This window comes from Somniosus microcephalus, chromosome 10 (genome assembly GCF_052327205.1).
Source record: "Somniosus microcephalus isolate GS21.2 chromosome 10, FLI_Smic_1.0, whole genome shotgun sequence".
In the NCBI taxonomy this organism is placed as follows: Eukaryota; Metazoa; Chordata; class Chondrichthyes; order Squaliformes; family Somniosidae; genus Somniosus; species Somniosus microcephalus.
In genome coordinates, this window is record NC_140996.1 from 22,364,252 (window position 1) to 22,378,199 (window position 13,948).

The 13,948-nt window shown below is 45.5% G+C and overlaps 1 protein-coding gene across 1 annotated transcript in view; it reads left to right on the forward strand.

The window, feature by feature from the left end:
* Positions 1-13,948, forward strand: part of pibf1 (progesterone immunomodulatory binding factor 1) — a 190,471-nt gene that overhangs the window by 63,563 nt on the left and 112,960 nt on the right. The gene's annotated exons all lie outside the window — the stretch shown is intronic.

Genomic DNA, 13,948 nt, shown 5'->3' on the forward strand with positions numbered 1-13,948 from the left:
AGCGGGTTCCTGACCCACTGTTTAAAAATAACAACTTTCCCACCCGACCCTCCACCGATCTCGTCCGCTACCACCCCGGAAAATTCAGCCTAGTGATTCACAATTAAATGTTTTTAATCATGAAGGAGGGATATTAGGATTATTCTACTGGATTGATTGATAGAGAGGTCAACTGAAGAATCATGAAAGCGAGTGATATTCCTTCAAATGTGGATAACTGCCTCTGAGACTGCATATAACAAATAATTAATGCATTCGAAAGAAACTAAGATTGGCTGTAGGCACAGAATGGCCACATTTCTAATCCATCACCAATCACCAGTGCCAACTGGAAGCATGAACTTAATCCAACACAGATTGTACTTGCTGGACAAATAGGAAAATAAAGACTGGAAGGTGAATCTCCATTCTGGCATGTGGAGATTGAAAGCACAGATGCCATTTTAGATAGAAGTGAGAAATGTTTTCCATTTAGCTCTTTTGAGGAATATGAATTGGGAGCATCTGAAAGATGCCAAGAGGTAATGATGAGGTTATATAAAACCTTGGTAAACCCTCCGATAGGAGTATTGTGTAGTATTGGGCTCCAATACTAGAAAAAGGATATTAAGGCTTTAGGAAGGTTACAGCGTAGATTCACTAGGATGCTGTCTGGTACGAGGAAATACAAATACAAAGAAAGACTTGAGAAATTCAGTCTTTTTTCATTAGAACAACACAAATTGCAGGGCGATATGATCGAAATGTGCAAAAGTATGAAAGGATGGGATAGGGTAGATAGTAGAAGACTGTTTCAAGTGGTTGAGGGGTCAAGAATAAGGAGCCATAGAGACGAGATTAAATGTAAATGATTTAGAACAGAAGGCAGGATAAACTTCTTCACACAGTGAGTAATAATGAGGGTGTGAAGTTCATTAGTTTCTGCCTGAACTACTATGTAAACATTCAAGAGTAGATTGGATAGATGGATGAAGGAAAAAGGGTTGAAGGGATATGGGAATATGATGACTAAATGTGATTAGAACAATTTGCTTATGTAGAGCGTAAATGCCGACACAGACTGGCTGGGCTGAATAGCAAGTTTTCGTTAGTAAGTTCTGCCTATTTCTAGATGTTTAGGGAAAAATGTTTGCTTTGAGAATACTTTGTTTGCTTTGAGGTGTTCAGCTGTGGCTCAGTGGGTAGCACACTCGCCTCTGAGTCAGAAGGTTGTTGGTTCAAGTCCCACTCCAGGGACTTGGAACACATAAATCTAGGCTGACACTCCAGTGCAGTGCTGAGGGAGTGCTGCACTGTCGGAGATGCTGTCTTTCGGATGAGACGTTAAACCGAGGCTTCTGCTCTCTCAGGTAGACATAAAAGATCCCATGGCACTATTTCGAAGAAGAGATGGGGAGTTATCCCCAATGTCCTGGCCAATATTTATCCCTCAACATAAAATAAACCCAGATTATCTGGTCATTATCACATTGCTGTTTGTGGGAGCTTGCTGTGTGCAAATTGGCTGCCGCGTTTCCCACATTACATCAGTGACTTCACTTCAAAAGTGCTTCATTGGCTGTAAATTGCTTTGGGACGTCCTGAGGTTGCGAAAGGTGCTGTATAAATGCAAGTCTTTCATTCTTTCTTACTGACATTCTGAGGAGTGATACGGGCTTCTTGAGCAATATGTAAGATGAGGGCATGTGGTTTTGAACAGGGCATTTTCAGTGACCAGTAGCTAAAACCAACATTTTTCCTTTGTTTGTTTTTAAGAAGCAACTTTCCCATTATTTTGAAAGTGATTCATTCAGTGGTGATATCTGTAAAGACCTGTTTCAGTAACTCAAAGCTTTTGCAAACCAGCCTCCAGGGTGATTATGATGATCAGGAGTGCTTTTGATGTGTTAATGCTTATTTTTGAATTTGCTATTCTTGTAGTTTTGCCAAGTGACAATACTCTTCCCAGTGTTTTTTTAATTTAATGGCCCAAAATTTTGGGTGCCAACGCGTGAGTACGCACGGGGTACTCGCGCGTAGGCCCAACGAAAGTGCCGGTTTCGTGCATGCACGGGAAACCGGAACTTCCGTTCCCCTGAAAGAAGGGGTTAATAGGTGGAACACGTGCGCGGGAGCGGCAGCGCGTGCGCATTGAACTTACGTTTTTTTTCCAGGTTTCTCCGGGAAGGTAAGTCTCCAGAAGTTAGACATGTAAAAAGCAGGTCGCAATGCCTGCTTTTAACAAGGTAAGTGGTGAATTAATTAAAATTAAAACATTTTTTCCACAGGTTTATTATTTTTAAATACTTTAAAGAAAGGTAAGTTTATTTTTAGCCCCGTTAGAAAATGTAATTAATTTTTTCAAAAATTTAGGTTATTGTTTAAAATAGTTATTTCATGTCATTTATAGTTAAAAATGTGATGTTTTTTTAAAAATGTATTTCAAGTTTTAGTGATGTTTTGGGGCTTATAGTATTTATAGGTTTGACAGGTCTTCCTGTCAAACTTATGAATGAAGCATTCCCTGCTACCATTGGCTCCCCATGGCCCACGTGATCCCAGGGGATGCATCGAACTAACTGCGCCCCTGGGATACGCAAGCACTGCGTGCCGGCAGTTGGAGCAGGCCCAGGATCGGAATCCCACGGGGGCCCACAGCTCAACAGCCGGCACGCTAGGCAAGTGCAGGTCGGAGGCTTGCACCCGCGGGAAGCCCCCGACCCGAATTTCTGGGCCATTATAATTGTTCCTAGGAACTTAGGAACAGAAGTAGGCCATTCAGCCCCTCTGGCCTATTCTGCCATTTGATTAGATCATGGCTGATCTGTTACTCAACTTCATTTTACCTACCTTTGATCCATATCTCTTGATACCCTTGCATAACAAAAATCTATTCATCTGAGTCTGGAAAATTTCAATTGACCCAGCATCCACAACCTTTTGGGGCAAGAGAATTCCAGATTTCTGCTATTCTTCATGTGAAAAAGTGCGTCCTTATTTCATTCCTGAATGGCCTGGCTCTAATTGTAAGATTAGGCCCCCTTGTTCTGGATTCTCCACCAGAGGAAATAGTTTCCCTTTATCTACCCTATCGAATCCCTTTATTATTTTAAACATCTCGATCAGATCACCTTTCAACCGTCTAAACTCAAGGACTTAGAAGCGAAGTTTACGCAACCTCTCCTCATAATTTAATCCTTTGAGCCGTGGTATTATTCTGGTAAATCCGCGCTGTACCCCCTCCAAGGCCAATATATCCTTCCTGAGGTGCGGTGCCCAGAACTGAACACAGTGCTCCAGACGGGGCCTGACAAAGGCTATGTACAACTAAAGCATAACTGCCGTCTCTTTGTATTTCAGCCTCCATGAGATAAAGGCCAACATTCCATAAGTCTTTGTGATTACATTTTGTGCCTGTGCACTAGCTTTTAGTAATTTCTGTACATGGATACCCAAATCCCTTTATTCATCCACAGTTTGTAGTCTCTTGACATTAAAAATAATTCCAGTTTGTCTTTCTTTGATCCAAAGTGGATGACTTTCACCTCCCCACATTGAATTCCATCTGCCACCATTTTTCCCCACTTACTTACTCTGTATATGTCCCTTTGTAAATTCCTGTTCCCATCTACACAATTTACTGTGCCTCCTAACTTCATGTCGTCTGTAAACTTGGATATACAACTCTCTGTTCATTGATATATATGTTCAAAAGCTAAGACCCCAGATCCCAGGGGAACACAACTTGTTGCATCCCACCAATCAAAGTACATTCCCTTTATCCCTAATCTCTGTCTACTACCTCACAACCAATTACCAGAAGGTTTCCTCCAAATCTGTGCACTTTTACTTTTGCTAATAATCTCTTGTGCAGAACCTTATCAAATGCCTTCTGGATGTCCATATAGACACTTCCTTATCCACCATGTAGGTGGTCTCCTCAAAAGTTCAACTAGATTAGTCAGACAGGACCGACCATTCTCAAATCTCTGCTGACTCTCTTCGATCATCTCATACATATCCATGTGCTCAGTCTCTCCGTCCCTAATGATAGATTCCAGTAACTTCCCCAAAGCTGCTGTTAAACGGACAAGTCTGTAGTTTCTTGGATTCTCCCTCCCTCCCCTTTTAAATAATGGAGTGATAATCCAAAGGTGCAATTCCTAAATCTAGAGAGCTAAAGCACCTGCAATTTCCTCACCTATTTCTTTTAATAACGTGAGATGGAAACAATCAGGTTCTGGAGATTTGTCTAACTTGTCCCGTTATTTTCTCGAAACATAACACCATCCAGGACAAAGCAGTCCCTCTTATCAGAAACCCATCCACCAGGTTAAAAAAACACTCCTCCCACCACTGGTGTACCATGACTGCAGTGTATGCTATCTACAGGATACACTGCAGCAAATCGTCACTGCTTTGGCAGCACCTCCCAAACTTGTGAACTCCACTATATCGAAAGACAAAGGCAGCAGGTGCATGGAACACCACCGCCTCCAAATTCCCCTCCAAGGACTTTTTTTTATTCATTCCTGGGATGTGGGCGTCGCTGGCAAGGCCAGCATTTATTGCCCATCCCTAAATGCCCTTGAGAAGGTGGTGGTGAGCCGCCGCCTTGAACTACTGCAGTCCGCGTGGTGACGGTACTCCCACAGTGCTGTTAGGAAGGGAGTTCCAGGATTTTGACCCAGTGACTATGAAGGAACGGCGATATATTTCCAAGTCAGGATGGTGTGTGACTTGGAGGGGAACTTGGAGGTGATGGTGTTCCCATCCGCCTGCTGCCCTTGTCCTTCTAGCTGGTAGAGGTCGTGGGTTTGGAAGGTGCTGTTGAAGAAGCCTTGGCGAGTTGCTGCAGTGCATCTTGTAGATGGTACATACTGCAGCCATGGTACGCTGGTGGTGGATGGGGTGCCAATCAAGTGGGCTGCTTTGTCCTGGATGGTGTCGAGCTTCTTGAGTGTTGGGGCTGCGCTCATCCAGGCTAGTGGAGAGTATTCCATCAGACTCCTGACTTGTGCCTTGTAGATGGTGGAAAGGCTTTGGGTAGTCAGGAGGTGAGACACTCGCTGCAGAATACCTAGCCTCTGACCTGCTCTTGTAGTCACAGTATTTATGTGGCCTGTCCAGTTAAGTTTCTGGTCAATGGTGACCCCTCCCTCCCCCCAGGATGCTGATGTAAGGGGATTCGGCGATGGTAATGCTGTTGAATGTCGAAGGGCAGTGGTTAGATGCTCTCTTGTTGGAGGTAGTCATTGTGTGGCACGAATGTTACTTGCCACACATCAGCACAAACCTGAATGTCATCCAGGTCTTGCTGCATGCGGGCATAGATTGCTTCATTATGGAACTGAACACTGTGCATTCATCAGCGAACATCCCCAATTCTGACCTTATGATGGAGGGAAGGTCATTGATGAAGTAGCTGAAGATGGTTGGGCCTCATACACTGCCCTGAGGAACACCTGCAGCGATATCCTGAGGCTGAGCTGATTGGCCTTCAACAACCACAACCAACTTCCTTTGTGCTAAGTATGACTCTAGCCAGTAGAGAGTTTTTCCCCTGATTCCCATTGACTTCAGTTTTACTAGGGCTCCTTGATGCCACTCTGTCAAATGTTGCCTTGATGTTAAGGCCAGTCACTCTCACCTCACCTCTGGAATTCAGCTCTTTTGTTCATGTTCGGACCAAGGCTGTAATGAGGTCTGGAGCCGAGTGATCCTGGCGGAACCCAAACTGAGCATCGGTGAGCAGGTTATTGGCGAGTAAGTGCCGCTTGATAGCACTGTTGACAACACCTTCCATGATTTTGCTGATGATTGAGAGTAGACAGATGGGGCGGTAATTGGCTGGATTGGATCTGTCCTTTTTGTGGACAGGAGTTACCTGGGCGGTTTTCCACATTGTCGGGTAGATGCCAGTGTTGTAGCTGTACTGGAACAGTTTGGCTGGAGGCATGGCTACTTCTGGAGCACAAGGCTTCAGCACGACAGCTGGGATATTGTCGGGGCCCATAGCCTTTGCTGTAACCAGTGCACTCAGCCGTTTCTTGACATCACATGGAATGAATTGAATTGGTTGAAGACTGGCTTCTGTGATAGTGGGGACCTCAGGAGGAGGCCGAGATGGATCATCCACTCGGCACTTCTGGCTGAAGATGGTTGCAAACGCTGCAGCCTTGTCTTTTGCATATATGGCCATTCCTTCATTGTTGCTGGGTCAAAATCCTGGAACTGCCTACCTAGCAGCATTGTGGGAGTACCTTTTCCACACAGATTGCAGTGATTCAAGAAGAAAGCCCACCATCACCTTCTCGGGCAACAAGGTGTGGGCAATAAATGCCAGCCTTACCAGTGCCGTTCATATCCAGAGATTGAATTTTTAAAAAGATAACAGTACAACACACAAATGTACATTACATAGCTGTTCAAGATGTAAAACCTGGGGCTTATGTTAATGGTCTATTTTACAATGATGGCTCCAATACAGGAAACTCTCTTTTTTACCGGCACCTAAATAACTGGAAATCTCTCTTAACCGGCAAAATTCAGGAGCAGGTTCAGGTAAGTTTTACTTCATATTTGTGGCCGTGTAACCGGGGTTCCTGCACCTGTTGCCATGCAACAGGGACGCCTGGATCTGTGACCGTGTAACCGGGGTTCCTGGATCTGTGACCGTGTAACCGGGGTTCCTGGATCTGTGACCGTGTAACCGGGGTTCCTGCACCTGTTGCCATGCAACAGGGACTCCTGGATCTGTGGCTGTGTACGTGGCTCTCGTACCTTGGTAAGTATACCTCTCTGTAATCCGGACTTTTTGATCAACCGGCACCACGCCGGTCCCGTCGGTGCCGGATAAAAAAGAGTTTCCTGTATATAGGAAATAGTAAGGATCTTGCTGAATCACATTGGTTATTATAAAAATTCAACAAGAATAATAGGCACCCTACTTGAATAAACATAAAATTATACATTTGTTTCTAACTGTAGCAGGCACATTATTTGTTCTAGTGGAGGCGAGTTGGTGGTGATAACCGCGAGATAGCCTACAGGCCAAATGCAACCAGCAAGCTCTCTTGGCCTGGTGTTCCTTTCCTTGCACACTGTGCACAAAGCTGATTTTGACTAGCTACCAAAAATTCCCAGATGTAGAAAACTGGAAAAGGTTGCTCCCTGACTCATGCTTTTTGACCAATTAGGGAGCAGCCATTTTGTGCCAATCAGGAATCAGCCTTTACCAGTCCTCCAGGTCCAGGAACTTAAACTGAAGCTTTCAAGTTTTGGAGTACGAAAGGATGGGAAGAAGAGAGCGTTTGAATTTTCTGTGTGAGGGTCTCACTTTCTGTGTAGATGTGCATCACTTTGGATGTCTAACTTTTGTTATGGGTGGGGGTGGGTCTCTTTTTTTAATCTATGAGGGATCACATTTCTATGTAAACATATGTGGCCTACTTTTGGTTTTGATTCATATATCTAGGCCACTGGCTCAAAATAATTGTCTTATGGTTCATATTTAGGAAGATGTTAGTGCATGTTAAAGACAGAGGCCTAAAAATTCGGTTGCTTTCCGCCTCCCGTTAGCGCCCGGGCGCGGCACCGCCAATGCCTCCTGCGAAATTCAGCGGGAGGTTAGTGGTGGCGGTAACTGTTATCATCTCCGGTGGCGCAGCGGGGCGCTGTCATCGCCGTGCACAGCGCCCCGGCCGCGATCTTCGGTAGCGCCCCCTGACTTGCCGCCGGACGCTATGTCCAACGGGGTCAGGGGGGCCTACCTGTGGCCAGGGCGGTAACTAGCGACCTGCTTCCCTCTTGGGGCGCTACCAATGAATTTCCGCCGTGGGGGCTCTAATTTTTTTGGGAGTAGCGCCCCAGCGAAGTTAGCACCCCAAAGGGGACGCGACTCAATTTTCCCCCATATTGCTTTGGTGGACGTGAGATTATAAAGAACCAATTTATTTATACATTTGGCATATTCTACAACCCCATCCAAAATTGGCATCTATATTTTTATAATCCTGATTAGTAGATGATCTGTGGTGTTGCACGCACGGATCCTTGTCCTGGTCTTCAAATCCCGCTGCAGTCTCGCTGTTCCCTAGCTCTTTTAGTCTTGCACCGTCTCCCACACTCTGGTCTTCCAATTCCAGCCTCCTGTGCGTGCCCCCCCCCCCCCCCGTCTTCGCCCCACCATTAGTGCAACAACCTTTGGCTGCCTCGGCCTTGATCTCTGGAGCTGTCTCCCAAAAGAACTCTGCCTCTCTATCTTTCCAGCCACCTTTAAAAATCCTCTGAAACTGCATCTTTTAGTCACCTCACCTAATGTCTCCCCCCATTAGTTGGCATCCATTCCTCTTGTTACTTCTCTGTAAACCACCTTGGGACATTCTGTATGTTAAAGGTGTATATCAATGCAAGTTGTCGTTAAAATGATGGAATGCTGTCTGTTCTCTCACTGAAGCTATGGTCTGAATTTTTATTTTTGATGTATTTGAAAAGGTAACTTTCCGTTTTATTGCATGAACATTATTTTGGTTCCCTTTTGGAAGGCCTGTAAGCGACTTTTCTCCACACAGTTGAATTTTTTTTTGTATACACTAAATTCTGCACGTGTGTTAATGGCATGTTGTCATCAGATGATGAAGTTGGCGCTAACTGGTGAGTTCTGGATCCTGAATCACTGATCCCTCTATTAAAACCACTCCATGACATCTACAGGCATTCATGCCCATCAACAACAGATGCTGTAAGAGTATTTTCAATCTGGTATTTGGAAGACATCCAAGCTGGTATTTCCTTCACCTCTTCTGTAGATATATTTGTACTGCAAGGCAATACAAGAATTTGTAAGTATGTGTGGTGAAATATCTATCATTATAGGTAATCCAAGACTGAAATGTATATAGACTATTCTGCTGCCGTCAGTCAACTCGAACATCTCAAGTATAAAAAAGATTTCTCCATTTCAGCCTTGCAGATTTTACCAAAACTTAACCAGAGATGATGATGTGTCATAACATAATACTCTGAGCTTTAAGACTGCTTCAGAATGATGCACTGCAAAGCCTGCTGCTTAAGTATACCTTTGAATATAAAAGGCAACCTTTGAGTAATTTATAAACGCAGATTATTATTTAAACATTCTTAAACAAACTCTCCAGGAGGTGGCTGGGCTCTCTGAGGACTGATGTAGTCTTGGCATTTAAAAAGAAAACTTCTCAGAGCTGCTTTTCAAATAAATCCCTGAGAAGAGAGTCAGACCTATGTGAGACCCAGTGATGATTCTCCCTATATTTTTCCCTCCCTTAGTAGAAACTACTTGATTTCTAACCGACATCACGAACTGTGTACAGTTCGGGTTGAACTTGAACTTCATGTTCCCATGGCAATATGCACTGGTGCTTCATGTTTTGTGACTCGCGGTATATTGTATAAAATAAAGTTCTCTGTTGGTTGACAGTTCAACTGTACTTCGGCTCTAAACCTGCACCGCCGGTGGTACAATGCGTTGTGTGATACAGTAACATTAGCATCAACTACACTATGTTTTGGTGGAAAAAGTATAATGAATTGCAGGAATAGTTTTCCAAGTTCAGACAGCTCCACTGAGGGACATACCATTGTATCCACAAAAAGCACTCGTGGTGGTGATAAGTAAAAGAACGTATGGTCAAATTAAAAGCAAGTATTATAGGTGTCCACCCTGAGTTATATATTTTATAATTTAGCCTTCTGAAAACCATTTATTGATAAATTTAATGTCTTTATTTACAGATCCCATTCTCAATTATCAAAAATATTTGACGATTATCTAAGCTTTTTTTTAAAGTAATGTGCCTACACGTGTGTCAATGTTGGGAACGGACCATTGTTTCACTTGGAACATCCAGTAAAATTTGAAAATACTTTTCTCCAAAGGATAATTACTTTGGAAGGAAATACAAAGGTAATTTTTGACTGGTTTCTAGATGTGGCATGAATATACTTTCAGTCATAGAATCTTACAGCACAGCAAAGTGATAATCTTAATATGGAAATTTTGATTTGATGCATACCGTAAAATATGAAAGTGAGAATTGAATACTTAGGGCTGACTTTTGCGGGAGGGGGGTCAGGTGGGAAAGTGTTTTTTTCTCCCCAGCGGGTCGGGACCTCGCCGTGAACCCGCCACCACGCGCCTTTTCCCGATGTCGGGTCTGTCAGCCCTAAGCAGACCCGACACGCAGCAGTGGATTCACAGCGGGGGACCCAGTTCAGGTAATTAATGGCTTATTTAGAACCACTTAATGAATTTCAGCTCACCACCTGCATTTGACAGCTCGCCCACAGGTCGTGGACCACGTCTGTCAAGCTGAGGCGGGAGTCCAGAGGCCATTGATTCAGCTGTTGAGTTCACGGCTTCAAATGTAAAGTAAAAGCTCCCACCTTACTGAGCTATCTTTCCTCAGCCACAAACTCTTCCTCACTGCATTTCCACAACAGATTCGCCATGCTGCAAGTCTTTACAAAAGTCTCCATCCAGTGTGACCTCATTACCTCGCTCACCATTGACGGATCGCTTCTGTCATCTCTACTTCACCTGCCATCTATTCCATCAACACGGGTGCCCTTTATACTCTCTCACCTTGGTCCTGAGAATCCCACCACGATCATCCCCAACACCAGCAGCACCAGGCACACCAGCAGCACCAACAACAACAACACCACCAACCTTCTCCGCAATCACCTGATGCTGCACAAGACAGAGGGCGTCAACACCTGAGCACATTGCCAGATTTACTTCTCTTGATGCTGTGCATCCTGGCTGCCACATCATGCACCAGGTTGGCAACACCACAAAGCATCCCTACAATGCCCAAGACATTCCTTTCACACTCATCACCATTGTTGGGGGTACCGTTATGTCTCACCATTCACTGCAAATCACTAAGACACTTCCAAAGGTGCACACAAATCTGTCCAAGAGTGCAAAGTGTTGAAAATAAAGGTTTCAGTGTTTGACAGCGCATTAACTGAAACTTGACATGAACATTGTATAAAACACCCAAGTGGCTACCCTTGTGTGTTGTTAGTTGGTATGATTGCATTAGGATGGGGCTTAGTGTGAGGGGTGGCTAGTGAGATGGGGATGTCATAATATAGTTAGAGAGGGATGGGTGGAGGTGCAAGGTAAGTTGGTGTGAGTAAGGATGTGCAGGACTAGGGTAGGGAAGGCAGAGTGATGGGGATGTGATGAGCGGTACAGCAGGATGAGGTTCAGTGTGGCTTTGTAGTAACGTTTCGTGATCTACTGAGATAATTGAAACGTTTACGGCACTGCACCCAGGTCCTCCTGACCACATCCCTGCTTGTGCCCTCCTCTGCAATGTACAACCAGGCTGTGTTGATCTCCTGGGGAGATCTCTTCCACCCATGGGAAGGGAAGAGGACCTCCCTGCATGCTGTGACTCCCTCCATAAGCATATAGAGGGAGTCATGGGAGAGCCTGTGTGCAGCCCTGCACCTCTGTGCAGTGTCTGTCAGTGTTTGCAGTACCTCAATGCTGTAGAACACGGACAGCACAAATATCAAGATAAAGTTGGCCATGGTCCCTTTAAGGAAACCGGCTGATGATGAGTCATCAAATGATGTCACCAGACCCGCTTCTTCTAATTGGGCGGCAAACGTGCTGGGCAGGCTTAACAAGCCCCATCAAGGGAAATTCATTGAGGCCGAGATGGAGACAGCAGTGGGGTCGGGACTCGCCACCGACATTGCCCGCCACAGACCTGCCGGGGTCAGCAAAATTGCAGCCTTAGAATTAAATATTAAAAGAACAACTCTAAATGAGCAACATCCAGTACAGCAACAATGAACTCTGTCTACAAAGTTCTCCATTTTAGAAGCTAATTTTGCAAAGTTCAGATTATAAGTGAAGTCTTGAAATACTTCAAAGTTTAGAAGTAGAAATAAGTCAGTTGAAAGCACGGTAATGTTTACTAGCCTCTATAAATGTTGCTGCTTGACTTAAGGGTGCAAGAAGCCATTGTTGGACTTTGCAAATTGATAATTTGTTTTTATCACAGTTGTTAAAACTGAGAAACATTTAAGAATAGTGAACCTTTGCAGCACAATGTTATAAATGTATGCATTACAGGATAATAAAAGAAAAAGGGACTCTTCATTGTTATCTAATTATAGTGTAAAAGCATTATATGTGTGAATTGTAAATTCATATTCATTAACACAACTACTGTCAGAAGGGAAACAAAGATATTACTGATTTTTTTTTAAAAAGGGGGGGAACAAGTGGACAATATTAAAAACCACAGAAAATGCTGGAAAAACTCAGCAGGCCAGGCAACATCCGTGGAGAGAGAAATAGAGTCAACGTTTCAGGTCGAAACCCTTCGTCAGGATTGAGTTTTTCCAGCATTTTCTGTTGTTTTGGATTTCCAGCATCCACAGTATTTTGCTATCATATTAAAAACCATGGCCTAGAAATTCAGTTGTTTGCGCCAGCCGCTAGCGCCTTAGGAGGAGGAGATGTGGGGCGCTAGGCGGCTAGCGGCCGGGCGCAGCGCGATCTGCGCCTCTCCCCAACTTCAGTAAAGATTTAGCGGCGGCGCAACCTGAGCGCGCGCAGATCCTGACGTCATTTCATCGTGCAACGCCCTTTGTGCGCCCCGAACCGGAAATTCAGTGGCGCCGCCCTTCTTTGCGCCTGGCGCCCCCCAGCGACTGGTAGAGGGGAACGGTTCCCAGTCGCTGCGGGGGACTCCTCCTGCAGTATAAGTGGCAGCCATTTTGTGCCAATCCCTCTGTGTGAGAGACGGATATTTGGAGAGAGACAAAGGCAGAGAGCTTTCTGCTTTGACTCAGCGCTTGCACAGGTACTTGTGGCTTCAGGCCAGAGCTTTGCACTTGGATTTCACTTTCAGTGCCATAGCCTTGAGTCGCCACATATAATGGGGGCTGCAATGGGTGGTAACGTTGGCTCTCTGCATTGCATTCAAAGGGATCAGAGACGCCGTGAGAGAGTGCCAGTCATGGCCAGACGGAGATTGGCCAACAGGCGTCGGCACAGGAGGCCTTACCCACCCAGGGTATACCGCCAGCAGTTCTCCTATCTGAACATGTCTGAGGAGCAGTGTGTTCGAAGGATGCAATTCAGAAGGGAGGTGGTCACTGAGATCTGCCACCTGCTTCGCAGAGATTTGCAGCCACAGCTGAGGAGCAGGACGTCTCTGTCAGTGGCAGTGAAGGTGACGGTGGCTCTCAACTTCGATGCCACTGGCTCCTTCCAATCCGCTACTGGGGACATTGCCAACATCTCCCAGTTCGCGGTACATTGCTGCATCCGCCAGGTGAACAATGCCCTTTTCAGAAGGAGACGTCAGTACATCTCCTTCCCCATGACCCTGGACAAGCAGCAAGAGCGTGCAATCGGCTTTGGAAGAATAGCGGGCTTCCCCATGGTTGAGGGCGTAGAACTGATGAACCAGCAATGGTCAGGCCTTGCTTCAGGGCTGCAGTGTGCAGGGCATGGCAGCCAAACAAGTCGACCCTTCCCCTTTAAGAGCTGACGGGCGCCAGCGTGTCTGCCTTCATTGAGCAACTCGCCGCACTTGCGCTGCGCCCGTCCTCGGTGTTAGCGCCCCGGATCGCCGGCTTAGCGCCTAATGATAGTTGTGCATCGCCTGCTTTAGCGCAGCAGCAACCTCTTGGGGCGATGCCACTGAATATCGGCAAAGGTGGCGCGAAGTTGCGCCGGTCGCAAACTTTAGTGGCCCGCCCGGCTGTAGCGCCCCAAACGTGGCTATACTGAATTTATAGGCCCTTGTGTGTTTAGGAGCTGTCCCAGAAGCCATTAACAATCAGCTGACCCAGTCTATACTTAGGTACACCAGGAGGTCTCAACGAACCTGGCACAAATTGACTTACATTTCTTGTACCTCTCCCAAGATATCCAAAAATGTATAAACTCAAGCGG